This window comes from Ursus americanus, chromosome 20, assembly GCF_024610735.1.
Source record: "Ursus americanus isolate L20-20 chromosome 20, mUrsAme1.1.p, whole genome shotgun sequence".
Classification (NCBI taxonomy): Eukaryota; Metazoa; Chordata; class Mammalia; order Carnivora; family Ursidae; genus Ursus; species Ursus americanus.
Genome location: NC_142146.1, coordinates 41,958,604 through 41,972,923, shown reverse-complemented (window position 1 = coordinate 41,972,923; position 14,320 = coordinate 41,958,604). Strand labels below are relative to the sequence as shown.

Sequence of the window (14,320 nt, the reverse complement as noted above, 5' to 3'; positions counted from 1 at the left end):
ATTTTGCTAATGTAAATTATAGTAGAGAAGGCACAGGAAGATAATGTTACCAGTTATAAGAAAACGAAATTGCACTTATGAAAAAAATATTAAAAAGCTGAAGTCTTTTTATATAATTTCCAGAGCTAAGTAATAATCGACTGTGCCATCAATGACATAGAAATGTTTCTGAAGCTCACAACTCTTAGATATAAAATAAATACAAATAATCTATTTTTCAGGTAACTTGGACCCATAATTCTATCTATATTTACTTCTAAATTATAAATTCTTTCAAGATATATATTTTAAATAACAGAAAGAGAGGTCACTTCTTGCCTTTTGGCTAAGATCAAGTGTTAACAACAGGAACAGACATAATGCAACATGTTTCTTGATAAATGTAAAGCTCTAATCAAAAGACAATTGGTTTTATTAAATAAATATACAATGTCAAAGATGAGTATTAAATCCAAGACACATGGTGCTGCTGTAGAGAAGGTCTTTGAATTACTATAAAATAGCACATTCATATTAGAATAGAGTAACTGATTGTAGTCTTGGGAAAAACAGACAGGAAAAAATCATACCAGGAATGTAAACACTTTCTTTGAGAAGAACACAATTTACCAGATATATCACCTAGGAAGTAAAGTTGTCCTAAGATAGCTTCATTAATGCCCATTTATCTGAGCAATTAATATAAATTTTTTAAATTATAAATTATTGATAAAATATTTGAAACAAAAATTCATTAGGCATATTAGTTTCATATTGCTACCATAACAAATTACCACTTTTTTTTCTGTTACAGTTCTGGGGTCGGAAGTCTGAAATTGGTTTCACTGGACAAAAGTCAAGGTGTTGACAAAGCTGCCTTTCCTTCCAGAGGCTCTAGGCAGTCGGTCTGTTTCTTTACCCTTTCTAGCTTCTGGACACCACCAGCATTATTTGGTTGGTGACGTCCTCCTCACATCATCACATTACCCACTTCCTACTTCCAACCTTACCTCTGTCTTCTAAGGACCCTTATGATGATATTTATGACAAGCCTGTTAGGATTGTCCAGGATGGTTGTGGACTGAATTATGCACCCCCAAATTCAAATATCAGGTGAGTCCTAACCACCAGGACCTCAGAATGTGACTTTATTTGGAAACCAATTCACTACATATGCAATTAATACAGATGAGATCATTAGGGAGCCCTAATTTGGTATGACTGATGTCCTTATAGAAAGGAGAAATTTGGATGTAGAGACAAACACCAGGCAGACAGGGAGAACACAAGTGAAGATGGGGGCAGTGATCAGGGTGCCAATTCCATTGGTCAAGGAAGACCTAAGACTGCCAGCAAACAAGCGAGAGGAGAGGCATGGGACAGATTCTCCCCCACAGCCCTCACAGGAAAACAGCAGTACCTTGATCTTGGACTTTCAGGCCCCAGAACTGTGAGACAATAAATTGTTGTTTAAGCCACGCAGTTTGTTGTACTTTGTTACAGCAGCCTTAGCAAACTAATTCAAGGATAATTCCTACTTCAAGATCCTTAACTAAATCACATTTGCAAACTCTCTTTTGTATATAAGGTGGCATTCATAAATTACAGGGATTAAGGAGTGAATATCTATGGAGGATTATTATTCAGCCTACCACAGCATGCTTATTGTCAAACCAGTTTATACATTGGCAGATATAGGTTAAATAAAACATATTCCCTTCTCTCAAGATTCAGTGCTATTCATCGTACAAAGATCCAAGTATCATTATTTGCAGGAACTTTTATGGATTCTAGAAATCTACTATGGTAAATTCAAGAGAAAATTAAAGTGCAGCTTGAGAGAGGCAAGTTTTCCATATCACAAAGCCGTTCCTTGCCAAAAACATTGGTACTTTTGACTTAATCCATTTTCCAGGTTAAATAGATTCCATGAACAAATGAATTTAAGAATAATAGGATAACTTATTTGGTTGAATTCCAATAATAATAGTCACTTATAATTAAGACTCTATCTCAATAAGTGATTCAGAATTTTGCCTGGAAAATAAAACCACTGTTTGTTGTATAATAATATCACATAATTATAGTATCCCCAGATAGATATAGTCTGTGTACATTTTTGTGTTATATGCTTAGAAAGCTTACATATGTTTACAGAAATACTGGGGAAGGTCAATTTAGGACACACAAACCTGTCAGTAACTCCACAGTATGGCAGTTTATTTTTCAGATTACATTTAACATACAATGTATTTTTTCCTTATCTCCCAAAATCTCTTCTAAAAGGCCAGCATCTATACTGCCCTATATTATTTACATAAGACGGTAGAAAATAAAAACCACTGCAGGTATTTTCAGCCAAAAACTGTTCCATACAGAGAACTGGCTGTTTATCAATTTGTCGGGGGGACTGGAGGATCAGAAAGCAGGGTAAGTCGTGGCATTCGAGCTGCCAAACAGCCACTGCTGTCGCTACTGAAGACACTGCTGAGCTTCTCCCCTGCATATCACACTGAACCGTAGATGCAGAACACAGTTGGGCTACTGCCTCCCTTTCTAACTACTCATATTTGCACTATGTTGCTTGCCAACTGTCAGAGCAGTATCGTGTGGCCTCCATTTTATTTCCATCTTCCATCTCTCATCCAAGGTCAAATAATGACCAGAGTTTAATTTGCATCTAGACCTCTAACTTCAAGGGAGGGAGTTTTTCTCCTAGAATGAAGTTGAGATAGTAACCTAGGAAAGTCACCAGATTCTCCTGCCATGGAGGCACAGAGATTGAAAATGTCTACAAAGTAAGAAGAGAAAGAACAGAGACAGTGGCTCTAAGGAGAAGAGAAAGTCATTCCCAGATAACAGGAAATGGACATTTGATAGAGCAATAATTAATACATCATTTGCACAAAATAATAAATATGTTCATCAAGTCTAGAAATGCCTTAGAGTAAATAGTCATAGTTGCACTCTAAAACTCCACAAAATTAACAGTGTGATCTGGTCCCAAAACACACTGAATTCATCATAAAAGAGCATGGGATGAGAAATAGCTGAAGTATCTCCGATCTATGAAAATACTAGGTTGACAAAAAGAAAAAATGAACCGTCTAGTTATGTTGAAATGGCAATATATTTGGCAATAATCTTGTACCTCCTATGTTAGTTGGGAGTCTTTAAAGGCACTTGAATTCCCATTCAAACTAGGAATTTAAAAAGAAACTTTAATCCATTAGAAAAGTTTAACTCTAGGTGGTTTTATGTATGGGTTGATTCCGAATTCAGTTAAACTACTAGACCTGGTTTGTCTTGATTTCTTGGCTTATTCCTCTGGCTTCATATCTAGGCTCCATGAGGTGGTTGTAGGTAATTCCAAACTCATGCTTCCCCCACATTCTGTACATTCATCCATCAATATAGGAGGCAGAGTCTTTCTTCCAAGCCTGAACTACATGCTTATGCATGTGGTCCAAGGTGAAGTGCAGGTCACCCAAAACACAAAAGTTGATCTTGGGAAGGGACAGTCCCCCCCCCCCCAAAATCCCAAAAACAAAAAACAAAAAACTGGATCCTACAGTCAAAGAAGGGGTAATGTATTAGATACATAGTTGAGTTTAGTAGATCTCCAAGCCCTCAAGTTGGCCCTTGCTGCCCTCCACCAGTTCTGGAGGGAGAGAGACAAAAGGATATACCAGATAAATTCTACATCTCACTCCACGTGGACTTTAGCCTCACATCCCTATGTGGAGTTAAGGAGAATTAGGCACTAGATGTGTGGCAAGGGCTCCTTTCATTTGGGTTGACTCTAGATCCTGGGCCTAATGCAAGCTGCGGGACCTTGGCCTTTTTCCCAGAGGCTCACACAATACTATTACCACACAGTTGGCTATAAAAGGCAAGGGCAGACAAACCCATGGTGGAGCACATCACAAGGAGAAATAAAAGATATTTGCCTAAAGATAAGTTACTTCTCCTTGTCTTACCAAAGCTGCATCTTTAGAAATGCCGCTTAATTTTTTCCTGTCCTGTTTGAAAATACAGTGCTTCTTTGAAGGTAGAGTATGAAATGGACTCAGAGAACTTGGAGAACTGACAAAAGGCCCATCAGCAGATGGAAGAGCAGACAGACTTTTTCTTGTAAGCTTTATAGCTAAGGAGTTGTTCTGCTCCTTGGTGAGAAGAAATATTAATTTAAATCAGAAATTCTTAAATTTTTAAATTCAGATTGTCTTTGTATAAAAGTAAAAATCTCATAGCCTCAATCACTGTTATCTGGACGTTTCACAAATCAGTACCAAAATCAATGCAAAGATAATTTTCAAAGGTAACAAGGCACATTGTTACTTTTAATTTGAATGTGGACAGTTCATACGGTTTGCCTGACAGAAGTATATCACTTCTATAAACTCTGAATAATGGAGCCTTATCTTCATTGACTTCTATTATGCTGCCAATTTTTAAGTGATCTCGATGTAAAGAAATATCTCCTGTTAAGTTGAATTACTTTTTAAAACTAAGCATGCACTCAAGGTTGGCTTAGAGCTCCTTCCCGGGGCGGGGGGGTGGACATGGGGACAAGAATGCATAGGGCATGGGCAGGAGGAGCTTCTTTCCAATCCTCACTGAGAACCACAGCCCTCTATCATTTATTAGTGCAACACACATATCATTACACTGAGATTATATTTTTAACAAATGATACATTTATTTTGCATTGTGTTTAAAGCAATTATCCTCAAAAGTAGTGTTTTATCAATAAGCAATGATTCAAGAAGGATGCATCCATGTATCTTTAGCAGTTAGAGATGGCTGGCATTTTTTTTATCAGATTAGATTTTTTTTTCTTCCAAATTTTTATTTAAATTCCACTTAGTTAACCTATAGTATAATATTGGTTTCAGAAGGAGAATTCAGTGATTGATCTCTTACTTATAACAGCCAGTGCTCATCATAACAAGTGCTCTCCTTAATATCCACCACCCATTTAGCCCACCCCCCACACACCTCCCTCCATCAATAACTCAGTTTGTTCTCTATCATTAAGAGTCTCTTATGGCTTGCTTCCCTCTCTCTCTCTCTCTTTTTTCCCCTTCCAACATGTTCATCTGTTTTGTTTCCCAAATTCCACATATGAGTAAAATCATACGGTATTTGTCTTTCTCTGACTGACTTACTTCACTTAGTATAATACACTCTAGCTTCATCCACATTGTTGCAAATGGCAAGATTTCATTCTTTTTGACGGCTGAGTAATATTCCATTGTATGTGTGTACACTTATCTATATTACATCTTCTTTATCCATTTATCAGTTGATGGACACTTGGGCTCTTTCCCATAGTTTGGCTATTGTTGATAATGCTGCTTTAAACATCAGGGCGCACATACTTTTGTATACTTTGTGTAAATATCTAGTAGTTCAATTGCTAGATTGTAGGATAGGGTCAGAATGGCTAAACTTAACATGGGAAACAACAGATGTTGACGAGGGTGTGGAGAAAGGGGAACCCTCTGACACTGTTGGTGGGAATGCAGGCTGGTATCTTTTCTAATTGTTCATGCCCAGCCCGGAGTACTCAGTACCCATATCAAATCATTTAATTATGTAACTATTTTTAAAGTTGTCTTTGCATAGAGATATTTAGGCAGATCAACAAAGCTTAAAGAATAGAATGATTGCCAGAGGCAGAGGGTGGAGGATGAGTGAAATAGGTAAAGGGGGTCAAAAGATACAAACTTTCAGTTATAAAATAAGTAAGTCAAAATATGTAATGTACAGCATGAAGACTATAGTTAGTGATATTCTTTTGCACATTTGGAAGTTGCTAATAGAGTAAATCTTAAAAGTTCTCATTACAAAAGAAAAAATTGTAACTCTGGGGATGGATATTAACTAGACATTGTGGCGATCACTTTACAACATAAAGAAATTTTAAATCATTATGCCGTACACCTGAAACTAATATAATGTTATATGCCAAGTTTATCTCAATAAAAAATAAAAATAATTCAAAGTTCATACAGGGATTTTGAAAAGGTAAAAGTGATATTTTAAATCAGTATGACTAGATGAACTATGGAATCTGACTAGACTTTTTTTTTAAATAAAACTGAGGAACAACTTCACTGCTTACAGCTTGCTAAAATCCAGATGAATAATGTTTATAATGTAAAAAAAAAAAATGAAACCATAAAAGTATCAGAGGAAAAGACGGGTAAATCTTACTTACAATCTTAGACCAGATACGGCCATTCTAAGTTTTATCACAGACTACAGAAGCTGTAACAGAAAACATAAGCGTATAAATATAAGTTGACTACCCAAAATTTCTACATAGAGAAAAAAAATACTACCTACAAAGGGAGACAAAAATTTGTTGAATGTTTGCAATGCACATGAAAAGCAAAGGACTAATATCCAAACAGAAATAACATTTACAAATCAAAATCTGTTAAAATTGCAAATCTAAATAACCTAGCTTAAATAATACAGAAAGGAAATACAGAAACTAAAATAAACAATAACTACATTAGGAATTATTAGTAATTTACAATAACAGATTCCAAACAATTATTCTTCACCTTGGGCAAGACTAAAGAGAGACAATATTAGAAAGCATGTACAAACTAGAAATTTTTAAAAACTTCTGCAGAGCATGTTAATTTGTTTAATCCTTTTGGAGGGCAAGTTTGAAGTGTTTATCAAGATTTTAAATGCATGTATAACTCTTCGATCCAGCTTTACCACTAATAAAAATTTCTGGCAGATATACTCAAATAGGCATACACACACACACAATTATTATTTGTAGAAGGGAAAACATAAAGGAACCTGTCAATGAACCAGGTACTAGTTAAATCATGATCCATCTGTGCAATATTTTATTAGGTTGCCAAGAGAAAGAACAACGTAATTTATAAGTACTTTCAATAAAAGGTAATTAAAATAATTCTTAAGTAAAAATAAGACAAAAGCCCAAGTGTCACATGATCCATTTTAGTAAAAATATGTTTATATGTATTTATGTGCATGAAGAAAAGCACTAAATTTTAAACAGTGGTTACCTTTATTCAGGCCCATATTTTCTTTTATGTTTATTCATAAAAATTGAATGTAACATCAACTTTAAAATTCTTTTAAATTATTTTTATAAAGAATATAAGCTTTGGCAACACAACGGCCTTTACTGAAATCTCACTTCCTACACAGATCAACTATGAAACCTTGGACAAGTTACTTAGCTTGAAGCTTCAGATTTGTCATCTGTAAATTGGGGATAATGACTGCTTTTTTGGATTTTGGAGGAGGGTAAAATGTGATAATGTACTTCAGTGCTTATCCTACTGCCTGAAACATAAAATGGTAGCTATTATATCGCATTATTATCAATTCCATAATACTGCTATAAAATGTAAAGTTAGCAACATCCTGTTATTTATTGTTACAAATAAATACATGAACAGAGGGACCCAAATTATAACTGCAGTTACTATTTAGACAAAATAAACAGCATCTTTTACTGAATAGCTTCTTAGATAAGTTTATTTATTTCTAATGGATTTCTCTATGTATTCTTAATAGATTTAAGGCAGAGTTTATAAAATCATAAAAAGTGTTTAAAATTGAGTGTTACCTGGGGAATTGAAATTATACAGGCAGTTAAATCGAATAATTCTGACTGGAAATGTTTTCATTCTCCATCCACGGTGAAATTGCCTAAACTTGCTACGTAAAAATACAAAACACTAGATAATGGCCATCTGTTTTACTTTTGGATAAATTTGATATAGTTAAAAGTACCCACTAGCTATATTGACACACAAAGTGACAAATCAAGATTCCTTCTCAACACCCATATCTAAAATACTGCTCTATGCTATTAACATTTAAACAGTTTCTATGACAAGAAAATTTTATGTGCGTTTGGATTTATGTGTACCTTGTTCAGAAAAGTGGTCAATCTCTAAATCCAAATAGATCCTAACCAGGATTTTTGAGAAATAAAAATCCTCAAAACTTTCTCATTTCTTCAAAATTTAAGATGAGAAAGTTCTGGCAAAATAAACGCTACCTCCCTGTTGAGAAAAAAAGCAGACTTTTTATTCTGTTCATGTATAGTTATGCTATTACAAAATACATGTGCAATTTAATTGGCATTATAATAAATTACATGGCAAAGTGTTGGTGAACAGTAAAGGACACAGAGATATCATTTCCCATTGTTACTATGAATAGAACCACCCAGATACCAATTAACATCTCATCACTATGATTACCTTTTATTGTTCTTGTTCCACTAATCAAACTCACACCTTTTTAGTTTATATTTTGATTTCAAAAAGTTATGCTAAGAAAAGATTAAATTTATTTCAAATGCAAATAAATGTGAAGCATATAAAGCCAATTAGGTTTATAACCACTGAGAATAATACAAAAAAGAAAATTAAATTGCTTTGCTTCAAGGAAAATCTTTTAGGAAACATTTGTTGAAAAAACATGAAAGAAAAATTTTTAATGTTTTCTTTCATAGTTAATATTTGGCTTATATTTTACATATGAAAATCATATGCATTTTCTTTAATTCTTAATATACACTGATAATTGTCTTTATAATGTATTAGTATTGTGGTGGTTGGAGAGAGGAGAGAAATATATTTACCAAACATTTAAATAGAGCTCTCACAATTTTTAAAGGTTATAGAGGAATAGAACCAGTTAACAGTGACAGATTTCAAAAAAAAGCAAAGTGAAAATTTATGGGAGACACAAAGATACACTGAAAGTTTTGGTGATAAAGTAACATTAATTAAATAATGTTCTGACATTTGTAACACTAGAACAATTTAATCTAAGGAGTTATGTCTTTTAAAAATATTTTCTTTAATTATATCTCAGCTATTCCCTAGATTCTCAGACATTTGGTAGGCAATATTTTCTATGCAAGTATTTCATTTATTATGGAAATGGGATTTCCATTTTGAAATGCATCCATGAAGATTTATTGACTAGTTTTAAGTCCTGTATAAGGAAGGAGAGTGCTGAGTGGAAGTTTGGCACCAGCAATAATTTTTTTTTGGTCCCCAGCTGACAGGTTTACAGGATTAAGCTTTAGAGTGTTTGCTAGCATCCCCAGGATGCCTTTCCATAGTGGAGCAGAGTTTAGATCGACTCTGGGGTATTAGCGCATGATGAAGGTAATCTGTTTCCTTAGCTGAAGCTCACAAACAAAGCAGTTAAATCCCCATCACAAATGGCCAAACTGGGACTCATTACACTTTTCATAGGCCTGGATCTTTTTGTTTCTAAGTCCCTAAAACATTTATATAGGGCAATGAAATTTTCACAGAACCTGAGCCAATTCCTTTAACGAAGAATGAGATACATTGCTTTGAAAGGTACATTGTCATTCCAAAAGTAAGAATATAATTTAAGGAGCAAAGAAAGACTGGAAGAATGAAGAATAAACACTGCTTCCACAGTTCCTGGTTGAAAATAGAGTAGGGATTTTGTCTCAAAATGCTGCTTATTTTGCCAAAGTTTTCATTTATGCGTTAACGTAACAAACCTCTGTTGAGTTTCTACCATGTGCCAGGCTTGATGTGAGGAGGTGAGATAAGAAACTGGGTATGTCATATCAATCTCCAAGCAGTTTAGTCCAGCAAAGGAGAAAGGTCTGTAAAACTTGTTATAAAACAACGTCATGGGTCTATTAAAAGATAAGTAAAAAGCGTCTAACATTGTGGGACCAGGTAGAAAGCGGCTATTCAGAGAGTATCGGACTGGGATAAATGGGGAAGGCTGGAACAGAGGGAGAAAGCCTTATAGACATATGAATGTATACGCTCAGAAGTGAGAATTTCCAGGTATAAAGTAAGAAGAGCTTTTTTGGAAAACACCTTTTAAAGTTTCAGAATATTGACTTAATGAGTGCAGTAAACATGACTTTCTAAGTGAAGTTTAATGTTACAGTCTTTCTAATTTCCTACTTCTCAGGCCATAGGTCTACCTTGAAAATGGAAAGAGAAATGCTTACAGAAACATCAAAGCAACATGACTATTATTAGACTTTCAATAATAAAGTTGTGGATACATCTGTCAGCTTTATAGAGAGATAGATGGAGATATAAACAGAGAGATGAGAGAGAGAGATTAAGATTCATGAAAACCTACTGGGCACTGGGGTGTGAGAGCTGAAAACGTGTCCCGTTCAGTGAGCGATCACTTTCTGTAGTAGAGTATGTATATTGTGCTAACCATGCTCTAAGATCAGGACTACTGACTTTGGTAAACTTAAGTCAGATGTTTAAAATATAGCTAAAAACTCTCATTTACTGAGCACTTTGTGATAATTTCTCTTCCAAAAATATTCTGCATATACTATCATTCAATCATCAGAAATCTTTATAAAGGAAGTTGTTTTGTTTTATAAATAAAGACGTGGAGAGACTCAGTAACCTGCCAGGAGTCAAAATGATGGAACTGGGTAGATGTGGGTTTCAGGCTCAGGTAGTCTAACCCTAGGGCTCCTACAATTAAGCCTAGTCTATCTATTTCTAAATAATAACTATTTGATTTTTTTTCTCTTGAAAATTTGGGTTAATAGGCTACTTATTTTCTGAAAAATTTTTTGTCCACAGCAATGAATATTTCCTACCACTTGCCTATGATGTTACTTTACAGAGTACTTTCCCCTTGTCTGGAATTACAGATTATATGTTCTGTAGATAGATAATGTAATAACATTATCTTTGGGGAATTTGAAATTTCCTCACTTTGGTGTCATCTTTGTTGAACATTTGTTCCTTCTAACACACACAATGTATGAATTTCCTGTGAAGCCAAGGTTTAACATATCTCTGTAATAAGAAGTTAAGTAATTATTAGAAGATATTGGTTGACTGCCCAAAATGTTTGGATAGAATGAGTGAACTCTATAATAAAGCTATTCTTTTCCTTAATAAACCACATAAATGGGGTTTCAATATCAGGAGGAATGGTTACCTGTTACTGTGAAAGTTTATCAAGAAATGCCATTATCAGTATCATTATCACCACAGTTGTTTGTGACTGGCCAACATTCACATCCCTTGGTTCACCTTAATATTTACTCTGAGGAATTACTGGAATCTTATTTCAAGGAGGGCTGTTGAGACTATCAGTTGAAGACCCTTGCCCTCCTTTGGGCATGTGGTCCAAACTAAGCCAATTTTTTCCAGGAATAGGAATAATGAGCAAAGTGATTCCAGGATAGAGAATGGCCAGACATGATTTATTCCAGTGGCAATTGACTCAGGAGCCAATTATTACCACCCTGCCACCCACCGCTCCAACCCTGGAGTCATCATGGTTGCTAACCTTTCAGACATTCTTCTTTGACTTACCATTTTTTCTATGAAAAACAGCAAACCTTACAATGACATTATCTTTTTTCTTAAGTGACTGGAGTTGGATTCTCTTAATTTAAACCAAAGAACACTGACTGATTCAATAATTAAAAATTTTTGTTTAAAATCTATGTTGATGGGGGCGCCTGAGTGGCTCAGTTGTTAAGCGTCTGCCTTCAGCTCAGGGCGTGATCCTGGCATTCTGGGATCGAGCCCCGCATCAGGCTCCTCTGCTGGGAGCCTTCTTCCTCTCCCACTCCCCCTGCTTGTGTTCCCTCTCTCGCTCTCTCTCTCTCTCTCTCTCTCTCTCTCTGTCAAATAAATAAATAAATAAATAAAATCTTTAAAAAAAATCTATGTTGATGGATTATCATCTATCAGTCTGTGTCAATAGCCAGTCCTTTTTTTGCCTATGTCTAGATTAATTTCGTTGTGTGACCAAAATGAAATAGGTGAAATTAATATTTCCAAAATAGTGGGATTGATCTTAACGTGAGGTTTGTTCTATTATAAAAATCAAATAGCTGCAACAAAATAAACTTCTAACTGCTTTTCCTGGGTAGCCTATTGCAGAGTACAAAAATGAAATCTTTTTAAAGGGGTAATTCTAGTGCTTAGCACATAGCAAAAGCTCAATAGGGTCATAATGTCATGAATAGGACTGTGTTTTCTGGGAACTTGGGATATAAGTACAAACACAGCTATATCCAAGAAAATTGTTTTATGTCTATCAATATGGCAAAAGTTTCTTGCTGAACTTGGACTGGGCTCAGAGATCCAAAGCATCCTCAGAGATATACTATTCTTCTGGGAATATCCAAGAACCTGATAATATATGAGAAGATATTTCAATCGGTTGTCAACTACAGTGAGAGAGGGCACATAAAAAGTAGTATGATATCCTAGTTTGAGAACCAACCTAGAAAGCAGGAGAACTGAGTTTGTTTTCTTGCTTCACCACAAATTTACTGTATGACTTGAAGAATGTATTTCATCTATTTTGGCTTCCATTTTTCATTAAGGATTTTGACTTAGACAAGATGAAGGGCTTTGCCCTTCCTTACATTGTATGAAACTGTGCTTCTTACATATCTATGGATCCAGACTTCTTCTATTTATTCACTTGCTTAAGAAACAATTTTACTGAGTGGCTATTTTTTGTTAAGTACTGGGGATAGATGCCCAAATTTAATAAATTAGCAGAGCATATCTACAAGCAGGAATGTAAGAAAAAAGAAATTATAAATACATCTTATAAGAAATTATAACAATTAAAAAATAAGGTACTAAAGGTGATTGGCTACTAGAAAGTGAGAGCTCTTAACTCTGGTTGAATAAGGGTGATGAATCATAGGTAATTTAAAAGAAGACAATAAACCATGGTAAAGCATGGTATATCCAACCGATAGCAAAAGCTTCTGTATAACTAACTGGAACATAGAACCTAGGCATAAAGGAGGATAAGAGGGAAAGTGGAGAGGGAGCATTTTACAAATGACCTTGCTTTTCATACCACTGAGTTTAAACATTAGCATTTGTTTGAAGACTTAGGGTCTTCCAGGCCAGACTATAGTGTTTGCCAAAACAAACTCTCCCTGCTCATTTACTATTTCTGACACTCATATACTTGTTCATCAAATTCTACCTCTTCCTATCTCAGTAGTCTATTCCCTCTTCTATGCTCCCAGACTAATTCTTTTAGTTTAGGACTTGCTCATTTTTTACCTGGATTTTATAATTATTTGGGAGGGAAAATATTGCAGGAAAACTTGAGAACTACTGTTCTTTATGTATCTAAATTCTCTTCTTTAGTTACTAAAGAACAAAGATTTCTTGTCCGAAAGGCAATTCCTCTATTTCTTCTTTGTTCCATCCTCTTTTCCTTTTTAAAGTAAACATATACTTCTGACAACCTGTCTCTTGAGTGTACTAAAAATTCTTCCTCTCATATGGACACTACTCATCTGCATTTATTGCTTGAGATCCCAAGTTTGAAAATTACTCATTAAACTCCTCATATTATTCCAGGCCCAACTCAAAACATCCCTATCAAAAAACTTTAAAAGTCTCCCTACATTTATTGCCTCAGTGTCCTCAGCATTGACTTCTCAATGCTGTCAAGTTTTGCTTCTACTCCTACAAATCTACTGAAACAATCTTAGCTAAGACTGTCATTTTATATCCAATGGACATAGTTCATTATTTATCTTGTTTGAACTCTCATCATCATTATACACAATTAACTTCTCTTTTCTACTTGAAACACTCTCTGTTCTTACTTTTTGTGTCTCTATATACTCCTAGTTTTCTCTACATCTCTATGGTGGCTTTTTCTGTCTCCTTACATCATCTTTCTCTACCATGTCTTTAATGATTCTTTAAATGATGGAATTCCTCAATTTTCTCTTTGCTCTTTCTCTTTATCATCATTCCCTGAGCAATTTTAACCATGTCCATGAATTCAAATACGATCTATACTGCAGTTAAAGTGTTATCTTCAATATACATCTCACCCCTGTGTTTCAGACACATGTATTCACTTTCGTCCTTGACATCTCATGAAAGCTTCACATGCACTTTGTACACTACATGTCCAAAAATGTACTCACAATATTATTCTTCAAATCTTGTCATCTTATTTTCTTACTTCGGTAACTGGCACCATCATTCATCCAGTTATTTAAGCCAGCAACCTAATTCCAAGCAAGGGATTCTTTTGTTTTGTCAATTTCTTATGTGCAGACCACTTTAAGAGAACTCTAAACACTGCCTGAACTCTGCAGAGATTATATCTACTAAAGTTAGTGTTCGCTCATGCCTATTATGTCCTCATGCATAAGAGTGGCACATTATTACACTCTATACCCAAAAAGTACCTTGCTTAAAAAAAGGCATCAGATTTGTAGTCAATAAAAATTATCAAGTGGCTAGTTAATGTAATATTAGTGTGGAAATCCCTT

The 14,320-nt window shown here is 34.8% G+C and overlaps 1 long non-coding RNA gene across 3 annotated transcripts in view; it reads right to left on the bottom strand.

Annotated features, from left to right (window-relative positions):
- LOC123802411 (uncharacterized) overlaps window positions 1–14,320 on the bottom strand; it is a 435,123-nt gene that overhangs the window by 402,166 nt on the left and 18,637 nt on the right. The gene's annotated exons all lie outside the window — the stretch shown is intronic.